Below are 12,673 nucleotides of genomic sequence, written 5' to 3'. Positions count from 1 at the left end.
TCCAACTTTCATCATACTGCGTTTTAGTGTGACAATGCATACAAAGGGAGCAGGCTGGGGCTAGCTCAACTCTCCTTCTTCCCACAAGTGAAACACTCAGGAATCTGATGTACAAGTGGCTAATTTATCTTATTTCACAGTAAACACTCAGCCTGAATTGGGCATCTGTGGAGCAGACTCACCATTGCCCTGTTGTGCGGGTGGACATGCAGCGGTGCCTAGGAGGAGTGTGGTGGGTATGGCACAGAGGAAGGAAAGCACAGTCCAGATGTGAATCAGACCCTACAGAAACAGCATGGCTGAGCAGCTTCAGCAGGACATGGACATTTTTGCCATGAATTTCATTACTGTGGATCTGCTCCAGTGTCAGCAACAGTCTGGTAATGGCAAAGCAAAGATGCTGTGAAAGCCCAGACCTGGTAGAAGAACTTTGCATTCCTAAATGACGGAATCAAAAAGCAGAGCATAAGCCCCATATGCAACAAGCCTGGCACAAGGTTTATTTTTACTGTGTGAATTCAAGCACTGGAATGTCCTGAATCAATTCCAGAAGGGTTAGCACTCTTACACCTTGCAGCCTGGCCAGGCACCCAGTGCTGTGAGTACAAGCTGTATCCTCATTTTCCTTATATTTCAGTTACCAAAACAGCCATGTCTTTCTAGCCTTTTTTAGCTCACCATTCCTTTGGAGCCTTCTTGAATTATTACTCCCATACCTCTTACCTCTCCTTCCCCTTCCTTGTCTATTCCTGTTCCTAGAAACCTTCCCTTCTCCACTGTGGCTGAGACCCACTGCCACCCAGCTCATCACACTGACTGGACCCCCAGCCTGCTGCAAGTGGGTCCATGTGAGCCCAGATAAGCAATTTCTTCTTCCAGCGTTCATCATGTTGATTGTTCACTTGGGGAAGCACTGCCCTGCACTACCTTCAGAGACAGACACTGTTTTTGTTGCTCAGAGCAGAGCTAAGCAGCTGACAGACACGTGAGAAGCTGTTGTGCTGACAAAAGACAGCACTGCTGGCAGCTTCCTGCTTATAAGCTCCCTGAAAGAGTTCAGAGAAAGTGGGAAATGTTAATAGAAACAAAATTTGTTTACTATAATCTGCTGTTAGCTTATCTTCTAAAAAAATGTGCTCTTTAACCAAGACTCACTTTAACCAAGATCCCACTGCTGAACAACCACAGTCACCTCTTCTCATGCAGCTTTTAAAACGTTTGCAAGATGGTAGGAGAGACCATGTTGTATTTTATGCTGGGTTTTCTAATGCTCCTTTCTGATGAAAAAACTAAGAAGCCACTACTAGAAAACTCCTTAAGTGTTATAACATTTCCAAGACCTGCTGTCACAGCGTTCATTTTTTTCCAGTTAACACCACTTTGGCAAGTGAACAGATTAAGACAAGTCCTGCTGCCCTGTAGACATCCACGTTTCTTCTTTATGCCATATATTTTCTCCAAAATGTTCCAGTTCTTTTTCTAAAATCGATTTTGCCTCTCCAGCCTAGTCAGGGACTTTTAACAACTTCTATTTGAAGAGACAAGATGGTTGAAGAAGGAAAGAAGTGATTGTTCAGGAACCAAGACAAAAACTGAAACAGCTGACTCAAGGGCACAGAGGAACTTCCTGACAATGAAAAGCTTGAAAACGGGTACTCACTCTAGATGTACTATAAACATTTCCTTTGTTCAGAGGAGTAATAAAGCATCACAACTGTGAACTCATCATAACCTCAGTTTAAATTTTTAAATGCATGTCTTTTAATAGAAAAGAAAATGCCACAGAAGCATCTTCTTTAACCCCTCAGTAACCATGGGCATTTGCCTCTCATAAGGCAACAAGATTGACATTCTGTAGTTGTACTGAGAACCCATTACTCAGCAGCATAACCCCATCTCAGCCACCACCACAGATCTGTAGCAAGCAGGCAAATTTATTCATTAGATTTATCCTATGTTTATTAACAGCCCAGCTCAGAAAAAGAGTCAGTGACAAAAACCATCTGGAATAAACATAATGGAAAACAAACAATGTAATATATTCCGTCACTCCAGCCTAATTGCACTGTTTGGTGCAAATGCAAGTGACAATTTACAAGCCAAACCTTTATTAAAGGGAAAAATGAGCTGTGCAGGGAAGCACAAATCAAAGTAACTAATCAACACAGGGAACACATTCAGGGATTTAAGAGCCAAGGTACGGCAGTCTTTTATTCCTCTTTGTTTTCAATTTGGGAGACCTGCTGTGATGTTGCAGTACATTATACATTATATATCTACTTATGCAACACTGGGGAGAAGCATGCCTCTGACTGTTGTCTAATTTTTCACCAGCTACAGCCTGTGACTTTTGTGTTCAAAAGTCCTATCACTTAAAGCTGGGAGCAAGGCACACTGTCCGAGGCATCAGTTTTCTTTTAAGGCAACTCTCCTCTTTTAGCATATAATAAAAACTTGGAATTAAGGATAAGGTTAGAAAAGATTCGAGTTAGCTAAAAGCAATGCCAATTTGATCTAAAACAAGTTTATATTGAATGAATTGGTCCAGCAAGAGAAAAAGGAAATTCCCATCCTTGCAAGGATCTGAACAACACATGTCTCCTGTCCATGACCCGTTTCAGCTTCGAAGCTGGAACTGACTCATTAAATGCATCTGGTGTCCCCAGGGAAGCAAGAGAAAACCCTGGCAGCAATAAAGAAAAGATGGTAAAAGCCATCTGAAGCAGAAATCAACCAAACATCCTGTCTGCACTGGAGCATCATCTTCAAGAATGCCATTAGGTACCTGCATGAAAACAGAGCTCTCAAAGACATGACAGTGCTGCAATATGTAACACACCGTTAGTTCAGGGAAAGTACTCCTATGATCTGGAAAATACAAGCTCAGAGCAACAGGGAAAAAATTTAAGACTTCATTACAACAAGGGGCAACCTTCTAGCATTACAGTGAAATCAGTATGAGTAAATATGCCCACAGCTCTGACTGTAGAAGTGTGGGTCATAACTTCCAAAAACGTAGGAAGATATGATTTACAAAACCCTGCACTGAACAATTCTCTCAGTCATGAGATGCTGAAGAAGGTTTTTTTTCAGATTTTTTGTGAGAGAAAAAAAAGTGAGGAAGGGCTTCACTGAGAAGAAAAGATGTCAAAAGACCCACATGCTGCTTTATCTGTCACAAGGAAGGAGGCCACAGTCATCACTATCCCATGTACAGAGGTGCCTCTCTGGACTTTCACATCCTTCCCTGGCAAGGAGCCAGGATCCTTTCACATTTTGGAAATGGCCCTGTAGCTGAAAGAGAGAGATTGTCTTGGAAACAAAATTTATCAATGAGAAGGCATTTCATATTTCTCCCTGAATAGATATTTTTCTGGAATGGGGTCTAGTGCTCTGTTTCAGGGTCCAGTAGGCCCTGAAATGTAGCTTGTTCTCAACCATAAGGTAGCCTTACTCTGAATAAGAAGGCTGATAATGTGCAAACTTTTCTCATAGCTCATGTCTATGAAAAAATGTCCATATCTTCGTTTCGGCACCTGCAGTTTTCAGAAAGAAATGGGTGATGTCCCTTTCTCCTTGAAGAGGTGGCATCATAGATACATCCACAGCAGGGTGTTTCTTTATTTAAGAGGCAAGGTGCAAAGTCAGAGAAATACACCCCTGAGAATTCTAAAATTTCAGCACTTCAGAAAGGCCAGAAATTTTATTGCCAGCTAACTGTATACCCATCTCTCCAGAGCATCACTACATCATCTTATTAGCATGCAAATCAAGATGACATAGCTGTTGCTGACTAATTTAAAACATAATATTTACAGCATCGATACACTGTTGGGATGGTCTTTGGCAACACCTTCCAGGCACCTCTGCATGTTGTTGACATGAAACTATAATTTTTTTCAACTAGGAAGATAATCATGAGGATGACTCTTCCCCTCACGCACTGAGTTCATGTCTATTCTTAAAAAAATATTGTATCTGAGTCATCCGTCAAACCCCACGGATATTGTGTTCATTTATGTCTCTCATCTTCTAACTACTATCATTGAAGCAGAAATCCCCAAAAGTTGTAGTTGTTTTTTATCTCACTTAAGTTACAGGAATTTAACTAATGTTCAAAAGTGGGTGTAAATAAAAGAAGGATGATTCCACATTTGTAGATTTAAAAATTCGAGGTGTATGTTGTGTCTGCAATAATAATAATGATAAAATATTTTAACTGTCAGATAATATGGATTTTTACTCTCTTGTTCTATGACCACTGGTGGCCAGTCTGACCAGAGAACCTGAACATTTTCCTTCCTGAGCAAGGAATGGTCATGAATACGGAGCATTTTCTCTAAGGAGAAGAACACAGCAGCCATGGTATGGTCAACACAAGCACCATATGAGTTTCCAAATCTTCAGCTTTGTAAATGGGGATTATTCTGCCCACATGGGGTGCTCAGACATTCATTTACTCTCTTGTACCCTGAGGAGTTTTTGTAATCCTGCAGGATTCCCTTTTTCTTCTGGGAGAGGTGATTCAGGGGACATGCTGATGACTGTGCCTGTCGGTGGGAGGTTGTTCATGCACTGAGGCACAGTGATCTGGGCATGCTGGAGTGCCCTTGTTGTTGCAACCATGTGAAATTGAATCTGGTTCCTGATTGTCACCAAAAAACCCCCAAACAGTCCCAATACTTTCTTTTGACTCCCTGTACTGTCACCTTTGCTCACATGCTCCACCACACACCTTCAGTGCTGTCAAGGATTTGAACTACCAGTAATATCCAAAATCAATTTGTGGTGAGCACTGAAATTTTTCTCAGTGTTTTAAAAGGACTTCACAGGGACAAGGTAGCTGAGCTATCTCGAGGAACTATCTATCAACAACCCCTCAAGGCCGAAACTACTTGCTAGAGCATCAGCTGATAAACAAAAACAGAGATAACATTCAAAGAAAAAATTGGTTTACTTCTCACCTGTTCTGCTTCAACATTACTTTAGAAAAAGCTGGATGCAGATCTTGCATGAATGTAATTATAGACTTCAGGACATGACCTAAAAGCCACAGAGGAAATCTTACAAATACAACAGAATTAATTCTCTCTGGAATATGAATGCTAGCAGATTTCTCTTCCCTTCCCCCTTTCTCCTTCGCTCTTTTCCTCAGCTACATTAAAGATATCAAGTTTATAAGTTACTTCACTGAAGTTCAGAAATGGGCAGTCACTCAAAAGTCAGTTGCATGAACAAACATCAGTTGAGAACATAGGATGATGGTGTTTATTCCCACAGATTCACAGCAAATGTCCATGTTCTCATTGCAACCCTCCATTGCAGCAGCGCACTTAGAGCAGCATGCAGACTTGCTTTCCATCTGCAGGCTGGAATGTCGCTGCACTGCTTCCTTCCCTGCCAAGAGCTTTTCCACTACAGGCATCACAGTGCTGGTAACTGCTCTCAGCTCCACACTGGTCATTTGGAGATATTTTGCTACTTATGGTCCTTTGTGGTCAGTTTTGCTGATAATCTTGTACAACACAGATTGAGAGCTAGCTTTCTAGCAGTTCTCAAGGGTTTTCCCTATGAACCCATGGGAAAGCTGCAGGCACACAGCATCATGTAAAGGATTAAAAGCTGATTCTTTCTTTACAAAGAACTTGTTTATTTATGGGTGGCCATGGATAGACACATATTTCCAGAATTCAGGAAAGCTAACTTCAGTTTGCTGCATCTTCACAGACTTTTACTAACATCTCAGTTCTAGAGTCATTGAGTCATGCCTCAGGTCTGTAAGTCTGAGAGGTGGTACTTGGCAAAATAAGTACATACGTGCTGAAGTGTTTTACCAGAACAGTAAGGGATAGTAGGGCTTCACAGAGAGAAAAAGGTCTTGACATAGACAGTAGAGAAGTCTATCACATCAGATTGTAACCTCTTTATATTGCAAGGATTTCTTTGGGAGTGCCACTCTCTGAGTTACACTGCTGTCAAGTAGCAAAATACTGCCTCTGGTTTTTGAAGTATTTGAACATTTGCAATCCTTAAATAATTACAATTGTCAGAAAGAAAGACAGCCCATCAATCAGAAGCTTTCACAACTCCTCCTCATTTGTATGTAGATTCCTAAACCTGAAAACCTGATATTGTTAAATAATATACTAAAATAGAACACCTCGATGATTTTCCTTTTTTTTTTTTTTTTCTTTTCTTTTTTTTTTTTTTTTCTTTTCTTTTTTTTTCCCCCCCTAACACTACAGTATTGGATAGAAAAGAGATCTTAAAACTTTCAAAGTGGAACTGGAGGAACTGTTCTCTTTTGTCAAACTACTGGATTTGTCAGTCTACTGTGTTTTGAGTAACGACCAGTCCCAGATGATGTCTGGGTGTCAAAAACACTAGAAAATGCATAGCATTAAGCAGTAATTAGTTGCAAGGCAGTAATTAAAGCATCACCTAGCCTTGGGCATGAGATTTCAAGGGTCATAAGCCTTCATGCTTTTCTTACATGTGGGTGGCTTCACTTGTACCTGCAGAGATGGGGATTAGCCACTGAAATCCAAACTCGTGGACAGTTGGGTTCACCAGCTGTGCTGGGGCATTCTGTCCCCATCTCCATCCCAAGCCTTCTCTACTCCACAAAGGCTGAACAGCAACCATGGTGCTGTAGGGTAAGGAGAGGCTGATTTGAGGAAAACCTGCATTCTGGAAGAGCCTGACAATAGGAGATTCTGTATCCTGAAGAAGTGAGAAAGGAAAAGGTTTCAAGAATTGGAGAAAGAGGGAAAAAAGAGAGGGAAAAAACATGTCCTGCCTCACCACTGAGATCTTCTAACATCCCCTCAGCACCAAGAACCTTTCAACAGCCCCATTCCTTCTCAGGGATGGAAGCAAAATCTCCAGAGCTTGATTGAATTGAGTAATTTCTCTTTCCAAGTCAGGGGGGTGCACTAGGCATAAGCACCGCTAACATCTCTTATGTCATTCTAATTAATAAAGCCTTTGACAATATGTGCAGTAATCCATTCTTAAGGTCAACTAAATAAAGCTTAAACTGTTCGCACATCACAGGTTGTCTCAGGTGATTTCTTTAAAAAACAAACCCTTCAGGACTGAAAATCAGGCAGAGAGGGGAAAAAAGAACTTTTTAAAGCAGTAAATTATTATCCAATAGCAAACCATTGGAATGAAATCTGTTTGTATGATTTCTTTCCTTTGAAAGAAAATGAGTTATTTTCTTATTTCAGATCTCTTCTTTCCATTTGTGTTCCCAAATTTATTCCTGATTTATGATCTTATGTTCTTAGATTCTCCACTCATCAAATTTCATAGCTGTACCTCCTGAAAATGAAAGTTTAGAGTAAGAAAGATCAAAAGATTTTGTTCAGTTGTTTCCATAGGCACTGTATTATTTCCTCTGGGAAATTGTGCAAGAGGAAGATTTCAGCCTGCTCACAGGATACATCAGAGTGAAAATACAAGTCACAACTGGGGCAGCTCCTTTGGCTCTTTTTGTTGCTTGTTCTCTTTGAGCTCACAACAGATTAGAGTATTTCACAGTTTGTTTCAAGCTTGAAAACAAAGCTGAATAATTAGATGAAAATATCTCATAACAAATAATCCTGAAAAATACGTGGTTTACTGGTTTGTGAGCTAAGAAGTGCCATCAAGCATCCAGACATGGATACTTTCATTTAGTGCATCAGTTCTGCATAGTAAGACAGAGTGCATTCCTCGCCACAAAATATATGCAAAGTATTTAAAGATGTTCAAATTCAAAGCCAGAACCATCTGCTTATCGCTTACATCTGTTGCTTCAAAGCAAAGCACTATATGAAAGGTTTAGAAAGCTTTAGAACTCAAAAAAAGCATTTGCCAAGAGAACACATGAATATACATAAATTTAAAAACTATAATAAACTGCTGTTTTCTCCCTGGAGTGTGGTTGCACCAGTTAGGTATAAGAGAGTTTTGTATTGCAAAGAAAACAGCTCCTACCTATCTCTGTGCTGAAAATTAAATTTTTCGCATTCTCCAAACAGTCTTGAAAATCAACATCTTTTTCTTCCACCATCAGAGAAGTTTGACTTTCACACCGGCCCCTTTCAACTCTGACTTGCTCCTGCCAGTGCACCTTCAAGATGTGATCCTTATTACCCTGAAAGCTTCTTTCTGCAGAGCCTTTTCCTGTCCTTGCTCAGGGAGGTGACTCCCCTGCATCCCTGGAAGCAGCAAACTGCATCTCCCAGCCCTGCAGGTCTATTAATTTCCTTGTTATTTTGGCAGACAGGTCTGACTGCCCAGCTGACATCAAGGAGGGCCTTCCCATGGCCTTCAAAGAGTCATGGGCATCTCCCTTAGTGGGCAGTGCCCCTCTCCCCTGCACTGCCATGGAAATGAAGGGCAAGAGCAGGGCTGGGAGATGTGGTAAGGTATTGAGGGCAGCATCCGTGTTCCTCTGAGCACCTGGCGCAAGAGGTGATTGCGGTGGCATATCTGCAATAAATAAAGTTGGGCTGGGTACCTGTGGGTATGGGACAGGGTTGAAGGGTTGGAGGGTAGAGTTCACTCTGTGAGGGTTGGAGGGCAGGGTTTGCACCTTTCAGACATGTGGGCCTGGAGGAAAGGGCCTATTAAAATTTACTGGGAACTGGGAATAAGTGTGAGCCACATAGAATGTACAAAGTCAGAGGGATCAGATGCTTTTTGGGTAAGGAATGCAAGGGAACTAGAGACTCTCTGAACAGGAAGACACTGACAATTCTGAGTGCATGAAATTTCTGTCTCGGGGTAGTACCACCTGTACCTAGTCAGTGAATCTAATATGGCTTCCATTTATTTATCACCAGGTCTACATTTTGGCAGAAATCAAAATGGCAGAGAGGATTCCACAGACAAGAAGAGGAATTGGGCATTTCAACAGCTCTCTGCCGGGCTTATTAATGCCAAAAAGTATATGAACTACTTAGAAAACAAGGAAATATTTCATGACTTTAAGATACATTGTGAGGCTCAGAGAAAGGTGATCCATCCCCTGCCGTAAGCTCGAGATAACCATAGAGAGTGACAAATGTAAATATGAGCATGAACATAGTTACATTTTATGAAGCAATCAAAATACTTCTTCTGTTATTTAATGCTCTTCTTAGTCACATAACCTGTGACTCCTTAAATCTCACTATAAGGCACATAAAATCTCACAAGACCACAAGTTCAACATGAGGGTTTACGCACCACTTTTAAGTCCACTGACAACACTTTATAAACTACTTTTATGTCCTTTGTTTTCTTTTGAACAGCCTTTTCATTTCCCTGCCAGCTTCCTATTGTCCTTGAAATCAAAGAAATCAGAGAAATCAGTAAAGGTCTCTGTGCTGATCACAACCAGAAAACAGAAACGGTCAGTGATCAGAAAAGCAAACAGAGCCTGCCTGAGGAACTACAGATTCTGCTCCTTACAAGACTCACAAGCAAAACAAGGTAAGATACTTAATTATTGTGCTGACATACATGCATTATTCAAAAGGACAGCAGGATAGCAACGTTACTAGTATTAGGAAATTCATCTGAAGTTTAGATTCTTGGAGTTTTTATGAGGCAAAAGAATATACAAAGTTTGCTTCAGCAAAATAAAGCCCTTTACTTACATGGCTTGCAAAAGTTTGCAGCAGCTGGAGCCTCTGGCTTGCACTTTGTGCAAATATTGTCTCTTGTTGAAAGCCTCCTAACTCTGACGCTGGAGACAGCACATAGCTCACCGGTGCTTTGGATTGATGAATCCTTTAAAAATGCTCTCAGATGTTTCTTTATCTGTGGTGCACACTGACAGTAGACTGCAGAGCAGAAAGCCTGTCTGGTGCAATGAGGAAAGAGTTCCCTCTCTGCTGAATCCAAAGAAAAGGAGTCCTTGACCTCAACAGCTAGAATAAATCTACTGTATCTGCTGGCTCTTTTCTGAATGCATACTTGAGCAGTAACATAAGAGTGAGCAACGGGAGTGCAGGAGCTGTGGCATGTGTGCTCTGCACCAGGAGGGCATGAGAGCAATGCTGCTCGCACAGGCACAGCAAACCAAAACACAATGCTTGTTTTTAGCTTTTAATTTGGTCACATATTCTAAAAATAAAACAAAGCTGACAGGCTTCTCTATTTCAGTTCATGGCTCCCAAGTGGCAGCACTCTGAGGCTCTGTCCCCTGTACTGAGGGTCCTTGTGTTCCAGATGAGAATGCTGCGGGCTTTCTATTTCAAACCTCGATTTTCTGAGAATCTCTCTGTATCCCAGCCAGGAAATGTAACCCATACTGAAGTTTAGCATGTTGGATATCGTAAATGCAATGAATCGCCTGAAAACAAAATGAGTGGTTTTCAGATTTTTTTTTCCCCTTCAAAAGAAAGATCTGTTTACTACTTTCTTTTCTCTCTTTCTTGCCTTTTGTCAACTTAAACTTATTAGACATCATAAAAACAAGCATAGCTTTTGCAACAAGTCCTTGGTAGAAAAAATATTGAGACAAAGAAGAAAAGTAAAAAGATATTGTAGCTGAAAATAGGCAAATGTAAGGTTTCAGGAAAAAAAAATCCCCCCTCCATTTTAGAATTACATCTTCAAGACTAAAGCAATCGTTTAAACATAGTAATATAATTCTCAGACGATAAGGACAGAGGTTTTATGAAGAAGATGAACAAAAGCCATATTAAAGGTGCAGCAAAGATAAGAAAGGAAATCAAAGTCGTCATTCAATCCATTATATTCAGTTGCAAAAGAGGGAAAAAGAAAAATAAGCTTACAGTCCAGAATCAAACTTTAAAATATTCTAAATTCAATTTTCTTGGCTTTCTGAAATGTAAAGATAAAAGAAACAAACAAAAAAGCCCTCGAAACTTTTAAGCATTTCTAGCTTAAGCAAATAATAGTTTTTAATGAAGAATGACCAAATGATCTCTTCTGTTATTCTCTTGTGTGAACAATGGACATGAAAAATTCCCAACAAAATTTATATGTGCGTTATCAATGTTTTTCTTGAACCTGAAGACTTGGGTTCATCTTTTATTGTTGCTTTTTTTTTTGTCAGCTTTATTAAGACACAAAAAACACAAGTATAACTTCAAAGTTGTTTATTAGTAATTAAATTGTCTTTCTGCATTGTAGCTGACTAGTAGCAGTGATATATTTTGTTGAATGAGAGACACCTCAGTTTCAATTTAGTTTCCATTTATATCCATTTCCTTTGTTGAATACTGAAACGATAAGTCCAAAATAAATTAATTTTGGCTCCTTTCAGCTCTTCCTGTTGTTTTCACTTTTCCTTTCTCCACTAACAATTTCAAAATATGAGGCACTATCAAATCATATATCTTAAATTTCAAATTATTTGCCTTTTTTGTTGCTGTTTTGAATTTAAATAAATGTTTGAAATCTATTGCTTTATTGCTCAACCACACTGAGGCGATTCTGTTATCAGCTGCTGTGCCGGACCTCTTCCCCTGCTGCTAAACCATCGGCAAGGATGCATTTTCTCCCTCTCTCCCAGCTCATCTTTTCTATTTTTAGAAAATGGCTGGCATTTTTGACTTTCAGTCCTATTTTATGATGTTGGAGACCTTGTGACTTGGTGTGTAGGAGCAAGGCTCGGCACAGAGGCTGCTTGCACGCGCCCAGGTTGCAGGCAGCAGTCCTGTGAGTGGGGCGTATCGGGATCCTGTCCAGCTTTCTGTCCATAACTGCAAGAGGCTTAACTTCAAAAACTGCCTGGGACCTATGACCTGCTGCTCTGTGAAGTGTTTTGAGACAAGCAGAATATATACCTAATTTCTGAGGGATGAACTGAGTTGAATTCAATAGGGACATCTAAACCACAGTACTAATTTGAGCGCCATTTAATTACTCCCAGGCACGACTTGGTTTCTGCTCCAGGGATTTGGCTTTTGACTGAGGAAGCAACAAGCCATTGGGCAGTGCACTTGCAGTCCCCAGGAATGGATGATGTCATTTATCCCCAGCCCAATTCAGCCACACCACAACTGTGTAAGCACTGCAAGTCTCTGGGTGCTTCATTCTACTGTGGCCCTGTGCAATGTTGCCTCACAACTGGAGGCAGCTGGTCACTGCAAATGTCATTTGCCTTGCTGGATATTTTTATATATTCCTTCACAGATGTTCAGGCAGAGTTAAGAAAACAGTTCCCAACATAAGGGTCACGTTACAATTGCAATTGTGAATGTGAACATGGAAGCCTGGCCAGGACTCCACGAGCTGTAATGCAGATAGAAAAGTATGAGACTTGTTGGGTGAAGTCTGTGTCATTAACCGCATCAAAAATGTAAGAATAATTTTTCTTTCTTTTTTTTGCCCCCAAGAAGTGTAGATCCTTATATATAAATTAATGTCTTATATTTCTCATTTATCTTTCCACCCAGGAGATTGGTTGGGCTGTGCTGTCTGCAGGCTGGGAGTGCTGTTCTGCTGGCATGGCAGGCACTGTGGTTATCTCTGAGACCCTGAGAAAGTAGGTCTCCAGCTGTGATGTGACACAGTCTATTAAACTTCTTTGATCAGAATTTGGAAATTGTTTAATTTTACTCACTGCTTAAAAAAAATATCTCAACTCTCTCTCTATATATATATCCCAGTAGCTATTATTTCCAGTGTCAGTGCACAGGGCGTTTACAAAGCCCACACTTTATTA

Source organism: Chamaea fasciata, unplaced genomic scaffold (assembly GCF_029207755.1).
Source record: "Chamaea fasciata isolate MVZ Bird 193981 ecotype frontalis unplaced genomic scaffold, bChaFas1.0.hap1 SCAF_6, whole genome shotgun sequence".
In the NCBI taxonomy this organism is placed as follows: domain Eukaryota; kingdom Metazoa; phylum Chordata; class Aves; order Passeriformes; family Sylviidae; genus Chamaea; species Chamaea fasciata.
This window is presented reverse-complemented; position numbering follows the sequence as displayed.